The sequence below is a fragment of the Dendrobates tinctorius genome, unplaced genomic scaffold (genome assembly GCF_039654945.1).
Source record: "Dendrobates tinctorius isolate UK_male_01 unplaced genomic scaffold, ASM3965494v1 ptg000039l, whole genome shotgun sequence".
Classification (NCBI taxonomy): domain Eukaryota; kingdom Metazoa; phylum Chordata; class Amphibia; order Anura; family Dendrobatidae; genus Dendrobates; species Dendrobates tinctorius.
Genome location: NW_027361707.1, coordinates 36,575,809 through 36,589,550, shown reverse-complemented (window position 1 = coordinate 36,589,550; position 13,742 = coordinate 36,575,809). Strand labels below are relative to the sequence as shown.

Here is a 13,742-nt window from a genome sequence, read left to right as displayed (position 1 = left end):
ACCAATACATGGAGGGGGCGGTTGCCTGGTATGTTAATGCACAACAAAACACTTGTATGCGGCGCTGTTCACACTATGGCCATGCACAGCATCCAGGCCAGCCTAGTAGAGACACCCTTCTATGAGCTCAGGCGGGCTGGCCCAGCGCTATCAAAATGCATGCCATGTGAACAGACACCGCAGTTTACAAGACCAAATGGGCCCAAGTGCACCCTGAATAAAAAGTGCAAAAAACACATTAAAAAATGTGGAGCATTGGCTGACATTTTGGCCAAAATACGCGAGCCCGTAACCTGCGTCAAAAATCTCCACGTTTACGGGTACCCAACACTAAATCCTAAGCTGATATTTTGGCCATCTTAATTATATGGGTCCACTGCATCCTGACTGCATTTGTCTGGATGCCTGGACGGATAAACCTTTTTGCTCTTTTGCTGTTTTCTATTATTGGTGGATTTTCAAGTCTGTGCCGTATCACATTTATAGATGCACACAGCTCGCTACATTTGCACATTTATAGTTGCACACAGCTCTGCTACATTTCCACATTTATAGTTGCACACAGCTCTGCTACATTTGCTCATTTATTGATGCACACAGCTCACTACATTTGCACATTTATAGTTGCACACAGTTCTGCTACATTTCCACATTTATAGTTGCACACAGCTCTGCTACATTTGCACATTTATAGTTGCACACAGCTCTGCTACATTTGCACATTTATAGTTGCACACAGCTCTGCTACATTTGCACATTTATAGATGCACACAGCTCACTACATTTGCACATTTATAGTTGCACACAGCTCTGCTACATTTCCACATTTATAGTTGCACACAGCTCTGCTACATGGGCACATTTATAGATGCACACAGCTCTGCTACATTTGCACATTTATAGATGCACACAGCTCTGCTACATTTCCACATTTATAGATGCACACAGCTCTGCTACATTTCCACATTTATAGATGCACACAGCTCTGCTACATTTGCACATTTATAGATGCACACAGCTCTGCTACATTTCCACATTTATACATGCACACAGCTCTGCTACATTTCCACATTTATAGATGCACACAGCTCTGCTACATTTGCACATTTATAGATGCACACTGCTCGCTACATTTGCACATTTATAGATGCACACAGCTCTGCTACATTTCCACATTTATAGATGCACACAGCTCTGCTACATTTGCACATTTATAGATGCACACTGCTCGCTACATTTGCACATTTATAGATGCACACAGCTCTGCTACATTTGCACATTTATAGATGCACACTGCTCGCTACATTTGCACATTTATAGACACACAGTGATTGGAAAGGATGCGGTGTCTAGTAATGGGCAGTCTGACTATTTCGGGTGACCTGGATAATTTGGCTTCGCTCAAAGAGAGCAGGGCTCCTTTGGATCCCAATTAAATGTGAGATCACCCTAGAGGACACATGCACACATTTAAAATGGACTTTATACTGCCGAAACCCCGCAAACGTGTAGCCAACCAATACAACTGCTGGCAGGGTTTCAGCCACCAAACACTGTAATTTTACCCCCAGTGAGAGCCATTCAGAGACTTCAGGTGGCCCTCACTGGGATGCTGGCTCTCTTCGTTCACAGAGCCAGTTCTTTGTACGGGGTCGCTCGTGAACCACTAGAGTTTGCGTTCTCCTCCATCACAGGAAGCTTCCTCCGGAATTTAAGACACACACTTTTTAGTAGTAAGTTTTTCTTACTAAAAAGTGCATCTGATAATTTTTGGGGATAACCACACTTACTTACCAATGAGGTTAATGGGTAATTTGAGAGTCGCAGCAGTCAAGATGGCAGAACAGACCGTCGCTGCACCACCCATATCCGCTCTCATTGCATCCATTCCAGATGATGGCTTCAAGGAAATCCCACCACTTAGAAAAAGAGACATTTTGGGGTCAGTGGTACTTTCAACAAGGCACAAAATGCTCTGTAGTTTTAGTCTGCACATATTCATCAGGAGGATGTGCGCCCAGCTGATAGTTGCTGCCCGGGGCAGGGACTGTGCTAGTAGTAATACATTGCTTCCATCATCTAGGTACACACAAGTAAAAAAACCTCCATACTGTCCAATAGTAGTCAGCAAGTGTTTTCAAAGGTTGTGCAACCCAATGTCATACCGTACGTGATGTGTCTCTGACCTGTCAAAAGTAACTCCTTTCCCCACAAACACAAGAGGAGGCTCGTTAGGATCACGGCTGCCAGTATAATGGATTTCCAGGAACACCGGCGGCTCATCAGATCCTTTGGCCACACTTAAAAACGCTCCCATTTGTTGCTCTTCTATCCAGGACTTTGATCTAGGAAACCAAAGTGGAAGCATATCACTGCATGGCATACAGTCGCTGTAACTATAGTCTACTGGTTAAAAAAAATGCAACATTGTATGTATTCAAATAACCAAAATTCAGTCCTAGTTACAAGAGTTCTAAATTGCACAAAAAAAGCCCAAAAAAGAAAAAACTCAAAACATGAAATACATACAAGAAAGGTATACTGCAGAGAATGATGGGGTGGTTGTATTAATACATTTAGAATATCCCCTGGAAGAAGCATTTCTTGCGAAACACTTTATCTCACATCTCATTCTTTCTGCAATATTTACAGCAGATATGTCCGCAGTCTTACCTAGTGAGCACCTTAACCCCGTCCCCCAATGCTCCAGTCTTTTGTTGAATTATCTCAGCAAACTTTGACGGAGTCACATAATTCGCTGGAGATTCCATCAAGTAACGAGCCAAGTTCTGCCCCTTCGCGTAGGAAACTCCTTTTTGCCAGGCATCTAGTTCTTCACTAAATAGAACAAATCATTCTGGGTAAACACACTGCAGGCTAGATACAAAGATGATTTTTTTTCCAACTTTATGGAAGCCGTCCACAGATTTTCTAATATGCAGCAAATACGCAAAAAAAGGGAAGAAAAAAAAAAAGATACAATAACAAAAGATGTACCTGTGTAAGAGTAAGATTGCAACCGCATTCTCCACATCACCACTAATACTATACAACTGAAGTACTAATCTGCCACCAATATTTCCTTATTTTTACATTAGGACGATTTCCAATGTATACTTATTATATTGTTATCCCAATATTTGTGCCATATGTACAATAATGTGACAATTTTGCTGAATGTTATCACATTTGCGCACACACAAAAAACAAAAAACAAAAATACGGGAAAATAACCAAGGAGTATATACTTTTAGGCTATGTGCCCACGCTAGCGTTTTTAAACGCTCAGGAAAAGGATCCCCTTTCCCAGAAAACGCGCGTCTTTTTCCGCGATTTGACGCGTTTTTGACGTGTTTTTTTGACACGCGATTTCTGGGATCATTGGGGATGGCTAAAAACGCTGAGCAATGCGGGAATTAATGAGCATGCTGCGTTTTTAGCTGCTAAGCGATTCCTGAGCGGTTAAAAACGCATGCATTGGCACAAAAAGCCAAAAATGCATGCAAATGAATTAGAAGCATCTTGTAAGCATTTCTGCAGCGTCTGAGCCGGCACAAACGCTGCGGAAACGCATACAAAAATGCAACGTAGGCACCCAGCCTTAAACCTTAAAATGTTTATTATTTATTATTATTATTATTATTATTATTATTATTATTATTATTATTATTATTATACATGTTAAAATTGACACAACAAAAGAAGAACAAAGGAACTACTGGACAGTCAATAGTGGGGACGCTATAAAGTACCGGTGACATGAGGTAGTACGCTTATCATACAGTTAGGTCCATATATATTTGGACAGAAACAACATTTTTCTAGTTTTGGTTCTAGACATTACCACAATGAATTTTAAACAAAACAATTCAGATGCAGTTGAAGTTCAGACTTTCAGCTTTCATTTGAGGGGTATCCACATTAAAATTGGATGAAGGGTTTAGGAGTTTCAGCTCCTTAACATGTGCCACCCTGTTTTCAAAGGGACCAAAAGAAATTGGACAATTGACTCCAAGGCTATTTCTTGGACAGGTGTGGGTAATCCCTTCATTATGTCATTCTCAATTAAGCAGATAAAAGGCCTGGAGTTGATTTGAGGTGTGGTGCTTGCATTTGGAAGGTTTTGCTGTGAAGGAAACAGCGGTCAAAGGAGCTCTCCATGCAGGTGAAACAAGCCATCCTTAAGCTGCAAAAACAGAAAAAACCCATCCGAGAAATTGCTACAACATTAGGAGTGGCAAAATCTACAGTTTGGTACATCCTGAGAAAGAAAGAAAGCACTGGTGAACTCATCAATGCAAAAAGACCTGGGCGCCATGGAAGACAACAGTGGTGGATGATCACAGAATAATCTCCATGGTGAAGAGAAACCCCTTCACAACAGCCAACCAAGTGACCAACACTCTCCAGGAGGTAGGCGTATCAATATCCAAATCTACCATAAAGAGAAGACTGCATGAAAGTAAATACAGAGGGTTCACTGCATGGTGCAAGCCACTCATAAGCATCAAGAATAAAAAGGCTAGACTGGACTTTGCTAAAAAAACATCTAAAAAAGCCAGCACAGTTCTGGAAGAACATTCTTTGGACAGATGAAAACAAGATCAACCTCTACCAGAATGATGGAAAGAGAAAAGTATGGCGAAGGCGTGGTACAGCTCATGATCCAAAGCATGCCACATCATCTGTAAAACACGGCGGAGGCAGTGTGATGGCTTGGGCATGCATGGCTGCCAGTGGCACTGGGTCACTAGTGTTTATTGATGATGTGACACAGGACAGAAGCAGCCGAATTAATTCTGAGGTATTCAGAGCCATACTGTGTGCTCAGATCCAGCCAAATGCAGCCAAACTGATTGGTCGTCGTTTCATACTACAGATGGACAATGACCCAAAACATAAAGCCAAAGCAACCCAGGAGTTTATTAAAGCAAAGAAGTGAAATATTCTTGAATGGCCAAGTCAGTCACCTGATCTCAACCCAATTTCGCATGCATTTCACTTGTTAAAGACTAAACTTCAGACAGAAAGGCCCACAAACAAACAGCAACTGAAAACCACCGCAGTGAAGGCCTGGCAGAGCATCAAAGAGGAGGAAACACAGCGTCTGGTGATGTCCATGAGTTCAAGACTTCAGGCAGTCATTGCCATCAAAGGGTTTTCAACCAAGTACTAGAAATGAACATTTTATTTACAATTATTTATTCTGTCCAATTACTTTTGGTCCCTTTAAAAACAGGGTGGCACATGTTAAGGAGCTGAAACTCCTAAACCCTTCATCCAATTTTAATGTGGATACCCTCAAATGAAAGCTGAAAGTCTGAACTTCAACTGCATCTGAATTGTTTTGTTTGAAATTCATTGTGGTAATGTCTAGAACCAAAATTAGAAAAATATTGTCTCTGTCCAAATATATATGGACCTAACTGTATCTTATAAAGCAGCATAGACAACGGTACAAGGGGCAAAACATCCAACAGTTCAAGCCAAATAGCTTACAGCATGGAAGCATTACTTACATAAAAGGTCCTACTTGTTAAAGCGTTCCCACCGCCCCAACGTACGTTTCATCCAGTACTTCCTCAGGAGGCGTGTGAAGTACTAGATATCTTATTTATAAGATATGATAAGCATACTACCTCATAAAATCCCTGGTCTCTGCTGCAGATGTAATAGCGCTGTGAACCCTGAGCTGTGTATAATCCCACCCACATCCCTGACTGGCAACTTACTGTGTATAGGCAAAAAGCTGCCAATCAGTGGTGGAGGTTACATAGATTAGCTGGACTGCCTGGCACGCTACATCCAGTCCTCCAATGATCATCTCTTTGCTGATAAAACAATGATTGTATTGAAACTACAGCAAGCAGCTGATCAAGTGACACATCGCCGGAATCAGTCCCTATAGTATGCTGCTCTCAGATTACATACCAAAACCTGCTGATGGATTCCCTTTTAATACTGTGATAAATATATATAGATTTTCGACAATGCAGCTAATTCTGGAACACGTTTACTGCAAACGTCTTGGGAAACATTATGCAAAATGCTATAAAAGTGTCATTCCATGTGGGGTACAGTTAATCCGGTGCTTTTCCTATAGCGGCACAGACGTTGCAGCACAATTATGATGTTCCTGCACTTGACTCGCAGTGTTGAGCGCCCAGAGAACATACAGTGCCTTGCGAAAGTATTCGGCCCCCTGGAACTTTTCAGCCTTTTCCCACATATCATACTTCAAACATAAAGATACCAAATGTAAATTTTTGGTGAAGAAACAACAACAAGTGGGACACAATTGTGAAGTTGAATGAAATGTATTGGTTATTTTAAATTTTTGTGGAAATTCAAAAACTGAAAAGTGGGGCGTGCAATATTATTCGGCCCCTTTAATGTAACACTTTGTTGCGCCACCTTTTGCTGCGATTACAGCTGCAACTCGCTTGGGGTATGTCTCTATCAGTTTTGTACATCGAAAGACTGAAATTCTTGCCCATTCTTCCTTGGCAAACAGCTCGAGCTCAGTGAGGTTTGATGGAGATCGTTTGTGAACAGCAGTTTTCAGCTCTTTCCACAGATTCTCGATTGGATTCAGGTCTGGACTGTGACTTGGCCATTCTAACACCTGGATACGATTATTTGTGAACCATTCCATTGTAGATTTTGCTTTATGTTTGGGATCATTGTCTTGTTGGAAGACAAATCTCCCATCCCAGTCTAAGGTCTTTTGCAGACTCAAACAGGTTTTCTTCAAGAATGGTCCTATGTTTGGCTCCATCCATCTTCCCATCAATTTTAACCTTCCTCCCTGTCCCTGCTGAAGAAAAGCAGGCCCAAACCATGATGCTGCCACCACTATGTTTGGCAGTGGGGATGGTGTGTTCAGGGTGATGAGCTGTGTTGCCTTTACGCCAAACATATCGTTTGCCATTGTTGCAAAAAAGTTCGATTTTGGTTTCATCTGACCAGAGCACCTTCTTCCACATGTTTGGTGTGTCTCCCAGGTGGCTTGTTGCAAACTTTAAATGACACTCTTTATGGATATCTTTGATAAATGGCTTTCTTGCTACTCTTCCATAAAGGCCAGATTTATGCAGTGTATGACTGTTGTCCTATGGACAGACTGTCCTACCTCAGCTGTAGATCTCTGCAGTTCATCCAGAGTGATCATGGGCCTCTTGGCTGCATCTCTGATCCGTCTTCTCCTTGTATGAGATGAAAGTCTAGAGAGACAGTCGGGTCTTGGTAGATTTGCAGTGGTATGATACTCCTTCCATTTCAATATGATCGCTTGCACAGGGCTCCTTGGGATGTTTAAAGTTTTTAAAATCATTTTGTATCCAAATCCGGCTTTAAACTTCTCCACAACAGTATCACGGACCTGCCTGTTGTGTTCCTTGGTCTTCATGATGCTCTCTGTGCTTCAAACAGAACCCTGAGACTATCACAGAGCAGGTGCATTTATACGGAGACTTGATTACACACAGGTGGATTATATTTATCATCATTAGTCATTTAGGACAACATTGGATCACTCAGAGATCCACAATGAACTTCTGGAGTTAGTTTGCTGCACTGAAAGTAAAGGGGCTGAATAATATTGCACGCCCCACTTTTCAGTTTTTGAATTTCCACAAATTCAAAATAACCAATAAATTTCATTCAACTTCACAATTGTGTTCCACTTGTTGTTGATTCTTCATCAAAAATTTACATTTGATAACTTTATGTTTGAAGCATGATATGTGGGAAAAGGTTGAAAAGTTCCAGGGGGCCGAATACTTTTGCAAGGCACTGTAGATGTGAAGAGCTTACTGAGCCTTTGCAGGAAAGGTTTCTGTGGCTCAGTGTGTAACACTTGCTTTGCAGCACTGGGGTCCTGGGTTGAATCCCGCCAATAACATCTGTAAGGAGCTTGCATGTTCTCCCAGTGTTTTTGTGGGTTTCCTCCCACACTCCAAAGACAGACTGATATGGAATCTAGATTGTGATCCCCATTGGGGACAGGGATGATGTCTGTAAAGTGCTGCGGAATTAATGGCGCTATATAGTGGAATAAAATAAACTCTACCTTCCATACGGCATTGTTGAGACTTTTTTCTTCTTTTTGGCCTTAAGCTCATCATATTCATATAACCCCAGAACGGCCCCTTCTGCCGCGGCCTGAGCGTCTCTGCAGGGGTCAACGTCAACATGTGCAATCTCCAAATCCTGCATGTGCCTACAGCCCGCTGGGTGGGAAAGCAACAAACAGTCAGAAGTCAGGGCAGGTAAAGCCCCCACACGCAATAGATGTCCGGCTGACTGCTAAGGCACCAGACCCCTCACTACATGGCCGAGTGTTCCTGTGTTCTCTATGGGGGGGCCGCTGTCGGACTCCTCCAGCGTCAGCTCATCTCCATGGAGAACAAAAGGGTTGATGCTTTTAAACAGGTGTCTGACCTGTCATAGACCCCCGTACATGGACTCACTGCTGACCTCTCACACATTGGCAGGGTCAGTCCACTTTAGGCTGGTTTTACATTAGCATTTTTTGCGCAGCACAACGTGCGTGTCCATGGGCATGCCTACCTATGTTTAACATGGCGCGCGCATGGTCTTGCGTTTGCACGCGTTCATACGCATTTTCGTGCACACGTGTTTTTTCGCCGTGTGCGCCTAGGCGCGCCCGACGCAACCTGTTGCATTTTTTGGTCTGCTGAAAGGCGTAAAAACACGCATGCGCACAGAATGTGACAAAATAACGCATTACAGTCTATGGGAATGCAGGTGTGTGCATGGACATGCGTTCGTCTGTGTTTTCGTGCGCATGCGTTTTTGGGGTAAATATGTGTAGAAACTGGTTTTAACCCCTAGAGAACGAATGCGCAAAAAAAACGCAAACGCATGCAAAAACACATCATGCGTTTTTTGTATGCGTTTGTATTGGGCACGATGCGCTGCACAAAAAAACACTAAGGCCTCTTTCACACATCAGGTTTTCGCTGTCAGGCGCGATCCGGCGCTTTTGACAAAAACCGGATTCGGCGAAATGCAATGCCGGATCCGGTTTCCCCCCATTGACTTGCATTTGCGCCGGATCGCGCCGGATGGCCATGCGTTTCATCCGGTTTTCGCCGGATTTGGCAATGTGTCTCAATCCGGCGTCTGGAAAAACGGCTACTGTAACGTTTTTTGTCTCCGGCGAAAAAGCCGGACACGCCGGATCCGGCGCATCCGGCTTTTTCACACAATGAAAGCCTATGAGCGCCGCAATGCGCCGGATTCGGCGACAGCCGGATCCGGTGGCCGGATCCGTTTTTTTTGGTCTGAGCATGCTCAGTAGCTCTGCCCACAAGACACATATATAAAAGCAAGACAGTGGGACCCTCAGCCACACCCAACATGCCACCCAAGACAGCAACCAGGCGCAGGAGAAGGCAGGAGACCACTGCAGCAGCACCATCAGCACCACCACCACGCCAAATGGAGCAGCAAATGGAACATGCTGAGGAGGGGAGTCCAGCAGCAGATGAGAGACGGTAATTATCAAATCCCCCATTCCTCCAAACTAGGGCCATGGAATATCAAGATATTCATTGGCCCTTTGTTTCTCTTTATTCAACAGCCGCCCAAGAGTTGCAGCAGCAGCACTGGCAGCAGCAACACCACCCACAGCCATGGAGTCTGGCCAGCAGGAAGACAGCACATCTTCTTCTGGGAGCCCTCCCTCTCATCGTCAGCGTTTGACGGTAAGTTTTTATTTCCAAAATCCATCATCTCTGGAATATATGTGTATTCATTGCCTTTTATTTCAAAACAGGAATCACAAGCTGAAGAGGAGCTCCCAGAAAAAGAAGGAAGGGGTGGACAGACACCTGGAGTGGGCTCACAATTGGTAAGTTTTTGGCATCAAACGCAGAAACACAACATCACACTACACACAACACATAGAAAACAATGTTCTGCAGACCACACACAGCAAACAAATGCCTACATCCTAAGAAATAACATTTTTTGTTTTCTTCTCTAGTCTTCCCAATCTGGTGCTCGGTCAAGAGGTCCTCGCAGTGCCTCCCAGGGTCGTCGGCGACAGCAACGCGGCGGTCACCAGCGTGTAAGTATAAATATTTTTGCTTTTTTTTTTTTGCACTTTTTATTTCATTTCTTTTGTGGAGGCCAATTATGTTATTTTTGTCTTTTTCTTTAACAGCCTTCACAGAGTGGTCCCGACTCTGACGGTGAGGATGGAGGACTCGATGTGGACCACCTCATCGATCTCGTCAGAGAAAGGGAGCCGCTCTGGAATATGGCTGACCGACGCCACGCTGACCTGATCGTTACCCGACGACTCTGGGAGGAAATCTGTTCGCTCCTTGTGGACCGCTGGGAGGACCTCGATGCTCGGGCCCAGATTAAAGAGCGTAAGTATATACAGTACCGGTTGCTTGATGTAAACCAGTGTTTCCCGAACAACAGTCCTCGTGGTCCCCACGGATCATGTGTTCAGGATTTCTATTTACTATGGAAATCCTGAAAACATGACCCCTGGGGACCATGAGGACTGGAGTTTGGGAAACACTGATGTTGTATACTAACCACTTTGTCCTTTCTCGTTTCAGGGGACAGAATTGTGAAGCGGTGGCGGTCTGTGAGGGATCGTTTCAAGAAGGAGTTCAATAAAGAGATGCGGGCCCCGAGTGGATCTGGAGGACGCAGGAGCAAGTACAAGTACGCACAAGCCCTGTCGTTCCTCCAGGATACAATGGTCACCAGAAGGTAAATATTACACACCACATGTGAAAAAAAAATGTTTAGATGTAACAATTTTTTTTCAGCCAGGGCCATACCATGTCACTATTTTAATTGTTTTTTTTTCTCTTTATTCCACAGCACGGTGAGCAGCACTCGGGAGCCTGCACGGTTGGACCCTACTGAGGAGATCCCTGAGGAGACCGGCACCGAGGGACACTTCGACCGCCCCGGTACATCTGCACCTTCACAGCCTTCCAACACATTCGACCCCTCTGTCCCATCCACCAGCACAGGAGCATCGTGGCCGCCTACATTACATGAAGCTGCTGGTGAGGAGATCGCTTTCCCTTTACCCCACCCTTCTGCCCCTGCCACCTCTAGTACACCTGCGGGTACTGGGCGGCAGCGGCAGAGGGGTCAGGAAAAGACTTATGCGCCAGAGTTCTTGCATCTGAATGAATCTTTCCAGAACTGTCTAAAAGTCTTGTCAGAGCAAATCTCCTCAGGCTTTCAGCAGATCAACTCCAGCATTCTGGAGGTGAAGACACTTCTGCAAACCATGCATTCAGAAGCAAGATCTTCGCCAAACCACACCTTTTTCAGGTCTGTTGTGGAGCGCATGGAAACGCTATCTCCTACCCAGCAGATGCATGTAATGCATTCATGCCACGGTGCTCTCCAGCACGTTACCTCCCAACCTCCTCCTCCCACCCCAGTAGTTCCTCCACCTGCACCCCCTCCAGCCACTTTCCATCCTCCCCCTCCTATTACATACCATCCAGCTCCCCAGTACCAGCAACCTCCCCAGTACCAGCAACCTCCCCACTTCCAGCAACCTGCCCCATACCAAACTCCTTCCCCATACAACTTGCCATCAACATCATCTGCTCCTACAGTCCCTGCCCAATCCTCCACTCCACCGCCCACCACCTCTTCTGCCTCCCACATGTCCACCCATTCTGTAGCTTTTTCCACACCTTCACCTCTAACTGTTCCTTCCCCACCACGATCCCAGTCCTCTCTCCACACTCCCAGTGTCGAAGTGTCCCGCAGCCCCTCCAGCAGTATTTCCACCCCACACTACACAGATTTATAATATGTGTATTTTAATAAAAATGACCAGTTTTATGGTTTCAAAGCTTTATTAAAAAAGTTTATTAAAATTTAAAAACAGTTTACTAAAAAAAACATTTTTCAATAAAAGTTAAATTATTTTACACTGGTTGTCTGTCATTTCTTTCTGCGGCCAAAAAGGTTAAATACAGGGTATTTAAAAGGTAAAAAGGTATTCAAAACTAGGTATATAACTGTGGGTAAATTTTAGCTTTTTGCCACAATTGTGTTCCTGGTTGTGTTTGAAGCAAAGTATTTCACCTAAAAATCTTTAAAAAAATTAAAGATGTGTCTGACAGGATATCAGGAATCTTCAGACCTACAGATGACTTCCCATTCCTGCTACTACATGTGGGGACAAATGACACCGCAAGAAACGACCTGGAAACCATCTGCAGAGACTTTGAAGACTTAGGCAAGAAAGTGAAAGAACTGGGAGCGCAGGTGGTCTTCTCTTCCATCCTCCCAGTGGATGGCCATGGAACAAGGAGGTGGAATAAGATTCTGGAGGTGAACAACTGGCTACGTCGATGGTGCCGTCAGCAACGATTTGGATTTCTGGATCACGGAGTGAACTACTTATACGATGGACTACTTGCTAGAGATGGGGTGCACCTTACGAAGACTGGAAAGCATGTATTTGGAAGTCGCCTTGCTACACTTGTAAGGAGAGCTTTAAACTAGAACAACATGGGAAGGGAAGCAAAAGACCAGAAAAAGCCATACACCTGACAAATGCTATTGAGAACTCTGCTATTAGAAGTGGAAAGGAAGAACAAAGACGAAAGAATATAATTAATAAAAATATTGGAGAAAGAGAAACCAATCACAAACTAAAATGTTTCTATACTAATGCACAAAGCATGGGCAACAAACAAGGAGAATTGGAACTACTAACACAGGAAAAGAAATATGATGTCATTGGAATCACTGAAACTTGGTGGGACAATACACATGATTGGAATACAAGACTAGAAGGATACAACTTATTTGCAAGAAACAGACTTGATAAACGAGGAGGGGGTGTTGCATTGTATGTTAGAAACGCGTATATCTGCACAGAGATTGAAGCTTCAGAGACTGGGAGTTCTGTGGAAACTGTTTGGGTAAGAATACAAGGACAGAACAATGGAAAGGACACCATTGTAGGCATTTACTACAGGCCGCCTGTGCAAGCTGAAGATATGGATGAACTCTTTATGCATCAAATGGCCAAGTTCTCCAAAAAATATGACATAGTTGTCATGGGAGATTTCAACTATCCAGACATTTGTTGGGAATCTCTCTCAGGCAAAACTAACAGGTCAAGGAAATTCTTATCCTCTCTTGCTGACAACTTTATCTTCCAAAAGGTAGGGGAGAAAACAAGGGGAACTGCTACCTTGGATCTAATCCTTATAAACAGGGAGGAAATGGTTGAGGAGGTAAAAGTGGCTGGAACCCTAGGAGGTAGCGACCATGCTATTTTAGAATTTTGGATAACTAGAGGAGGAAGACCTGTGAAGACTCAGACGTCAAGGTTAGATTTCAGAAAGGCAGATTTTAAGGGATTCAGAAAGATAATTGGAGGGATCCAATGGCTGGATATCCTTAAAGACAAAAATGTCCAGGAAGGATGGGAAATCTTGAAAAATGAAATTCTCAAAGCACAGTTGTTAACAATTCCGAAAAGAGGGAAAAATAGGAAGCATTTAAGGAAACCAGGATGGATGAACACAGAACTTGAGCACATGCTAAAAAGGAAGAAAAAAATGTTTATAAAATGGAAAGAGGGAGGCATATCTAAAGAAGAATATAATGCTGTCTGCAGAACCTGCAGGGCACAAATCAGATTATTTAAAGCTGACAATGAATTGAGGCTTGCAAGAGATGTCAAAAGCAATAATAAAGGATTT

The 13,742-nt window shown here is 43.7% G+C and overlaps 1 pseudogene; it reads right to left on the bottom strand.

Annotated features, from left to right (window-relative positions):
• Nucleotides 1-13,742, bottom strand: part of LOC141088505 (cytosol aminopeptidase-like) — a 46,846-nt pseudogene that overhangs the window by 16,125 nt on the left and 16,979 nt on the right.